The following is a 2,500-nucleotide window of genomic DNA, read 5'->3' on the forward strand; positions in this document are numbered from 1 at the left end:
ATACCAGCCTGGCAACGCCCGATCTCGTCTGATCTCGGAAGCTAAGCAGGGTCGGGCCTGGTTAGTACTTGGATGGGAGACCGCCTGGGAATGCCAGGTGCTGTATGCTCTTTTGCTCATTCACTTTGAAACTGAAATCTTGCAATATGCACAAGTAGTCCTTCATGAAAGGGGCTGGAAGCTGTTTTCATTTTGACACGAGAGAGAGAGAGAGAGACCACCTTGCATTGTCAATTGCTAAATCTGTATATGGATAAGTAGCCTATGGTTGTCAACTTATTTCGTACGGCCATACCAGCCTGGCAACGCCCGATCTCGTCTGATCTCGGAAGCTAAGCAGGGTCGGGCCTGGTTAGTACTTGGATGGGAGACCGCCTGGGAATACCAGGTGCTGTATGCTCTTTTGCTCATTCACTTAGAAACTGAAATCTTGCAATATGCACAAGTCGTCCTTCATGAAAGGGGCTGGAAGCTGTTTTCATTTTGACACGAGAGAGAGAGAGAGACCACCTTGCATTGTCAATTGCTAAATCTGTATATGGATAAGTAGCCTATGGTTGTCAACTTATTTCGTACGGCCATACCAGCTTGGCAACGCCCGATCTCGTCTGATCTCGGAAGCTAAGCAGGGTCGGGCCTGGTTAGTACTTGGATGGGAGACCGCCTGGGAATACCAGGTGCTGTATGCTCTTTTGCTCATTCACTTAGAAACTGACATCTTGCAATATGCACAAGTAGTCCTTCATGAAAGGGGCTGGAAGCTGTTTTCATTTTGACACGAGAGAGAGAGAGAGAGAGAGAGAGAGACTACCTTGCATTGTCAATTGCTAAATCTGTATATGGATAAGTAGCCTATGGTTGTCAACTTATTTCGTACGGCCATACCAGCCTGGCAACGCCCGATCTCGTCTGATCTCGGAAGCTAAGCAGGGTCGGGCCTGGTTAGTACTTGGATGGGAGACCGCCTGGGAATACCAGGTGCTGTATGCTCTTTTGTTCATTCACTTAGAAACTGAAATCTTGCAATATGCACAAGTAGTCCTTCATGAAAGGGGCTGGAAGCTGTTTTCATTTTGACACGCGAGAGAGAGAGAGAGAGAGAGACCACCTTGCATTGTCAATTGCCAAATCTGTATATGGATAAGTAGCCTATGGTTGTCAACTTATTTCGTACGGCCATACCAGCCTGGCAACGCCCGATCTCGTCTGATCTCGGAAGCTAAGCAGGGTCTGGCCTGGTTAGTACTTGGATGGGAGACCGCCTGGGAATACCAGGTGCTGTATGCTCTTTTGCTCATTCACTTAGAAACTGAAATCTTGCAATATGCACAAGTAGTCCTTCATGAAAGGGGCTGGAAGCTGTTTTCATTTTGACACGAGAGAGAGAGAGAGAGAGAGAGAGACCACCTTGCATAGTCAATTGCCAAATCTGTATATGGATAAGTAGCCTATGGTTGTCAACTTATTTCGTACGGCCATACCAGCCTGGCAACGCCCGATCTCGTCTGATCTCGGAAGCTAAGCAGGGTCGGGCCTGGTTAGTACTTGGATGGGAGACCGCCTGGGAATACCAGGTGCTGTATGCTCTTTTGCTCATTCACTTAGAAACTGAAATCTTGCAATATGCACAAGTAGTCCTTCATGAAAGGGTCTGGAAGCTGTTTTCATTTTGACACGAGAGAGAGAGAGAGAGAGAGAGAGAGAGACCACCTTGCATTGTCAATTGCTAAATCTGTATATGGATAAGTAGCCTATGGTTGTCAACTTATTTCGTACGGCCATACCAGCTTGGCAACGCCCGATCTCGTCTGATCTCGGAAGCTAAGCAGGGTTGGGCCTGGTTAGTACTTGGATGGGAGACCGCCTGGGAATACCAGGTGCTGTATGCTCTTTTGCTCATTCACTTAGAAACTGAAATCTTGCAATATGCACAAGTAGTCCTTCATGAAAGGGGCTGGAAGCTGTTTTCATTTTGACACGAGAGAGAGAGAGAGAGACCACCTTGCATTGTCAATTGCCAAATCTGTATATGGATAAGTAGCCTATGGTTGTCACCTTATTTTACGGCCATACCAGCCTGGCAACGCCCGATCTCGTCTGATCTCGGAAGCTAAGCAGGGTCGGGCCTGGTTAGTACTTGGATGGGAGACCGCCTGGGAATACCAGGTGCTGTATGCTCTTTTGCTCATTCACTTAGAAACTGAAATCTTGCAATATGCACAAGTAGTCCTTCATGAAAGGGGCTGGAAGCTGTTTTCATTTTGACACGAGAGAGAGAGAGAGAGAGAGAGAGAGACCACCTTGCATTGTCAATTGGCAAATCTGTATATGGATAAGTAGCCTATGGTTGTCAACTTATTTCGTACGGCCATACCAGCCTGGCAACGCCCGATCTCGTCTGATCTCGGAAGCTAAGCAGGGTCGGGCCTGGTTAGTACTTGGATGGGAGACCGCCTGGGAATGCCAGGTGCTGTATGCTCTTTTGCTCATTCACTTTGAA

At 47.6% G+C, this 2,500-nt stretch overlaps 8 non-coding genes and 1 pseudogene across 8 annotated transcripts in view; all 9 read left to right on the plus strand.

Annotated features, from left to right (window-relative positions):
* Positions 1-109, plus strand: part of LOC146232332 (5S ribosomal RNA) — a 119-nt gene extending 10 nt beyond the window's left edge. The window contains exon 1 of the ribosomal RNA XR_014745487.1: positions 1-109. This exon is cut by the window's left edge and continues 10 nt beyond it. This is a non-coding gene — a ribosomal RNA (5S ribosomal RNA).
* Positions 110-281: 172 nt separating this feature from the next.
* On the plus strand, positions 282-400 carry LOC146232333 (5S ribosomal RNA). Its single transcript, XR_014744654.1, has one exon. It is a non-coding gene; the product is annotated as a 5S ribosomal RNA (ribosomal RNA).
* Positions 401-570: 170 nt separating this feature from the next.
* LOC146232334 (5S ribosomal RNA) lies at positions 571-689 on the plus strand. Its single transcript, XR_014745438.1, has one exon. It is a non-coding gene; the product is annotated as a 5S ribosomal RNA (ribosomal RNA).
* A 182-nt stretch (positions 690-871) lies between these two features.
* On the plus strand, positions 872-990 carry LOC146232335 (5S ribosomal RNA). The gene has a single exon (XR_014744655.1). It is a non-coding gene; the product is annotated as a 5S ribosomal RNA (ribosomal RNA).
* A 178-nt stretch (positions 991-1,168) lies between these two features.
* Positions 1,169-1,287, plus strand: LOC146232336 (5S ribosomal RNA; annotated as a pseudogene).
* A 180-nt stretch (positions 1,288-1,467) lies between these two features.
* On the plus strand, positions 1,468-1,586 carry LOC146232337 (5S ribosomal RNA). The gene has a single exon (XR_014744658.1). It is a non-coding gene; the product is annotated as a 5S ribosomal RNA (ribosomal RNA).
* A 184-nt stretch (positions 1,587-1,770) lies between these two features.
* Positions 1,771-1,889, plus strand: LOC146232338 (5S ribosomal RNA). The gene has a single exon (XR_014744735.1). It is a non-coding gene; the product is annotated as a 5S ribosomal RNA (ribosomal RNA).
* Positions 1,890-2,059: 170 nt separating this feature from the next.
* On the plus strand, positions 2,060-2,178 carry LOC146232339 (5S ribosomal RNA). Its single transcript, XR_014745577.1, has one exon. It is a non-coding gene; the product is annotated as a 5S ribosomal RNA (ribosomal RNA).
* Positions 2,179-2,360: 182 nt separating this feature from the next.
* On the plus strand, positions 2,361-2,479 carry LOC146232340 (5S ribosomal RNA). The gene has a single exon (XR_014745488.1). It is a non-coding gene; the product is annotated as a 5S ribosomal RNA (ribosomal RNA).
* The last annotated feature ends 21 nt before the right edge of the window (positions 2,480-2,500 follow it).

The sequence above is a fragment of the Hypomesus nipponensis genome, chromosome 24, assembly GCF_054491055.1.
Source record: "Hypomesus nipponensis isolate SF chromosome 24, ASM5449105v1, whole genome shotgun sequence".
Classification (NCBI taxonomy): domain Eukaryota; kingdom Metazoa; phylum Chordata; class Actinopteri; order Osmeriformes; family Osmeridae; genus Hypomesus; species Hypomesus nipponensis.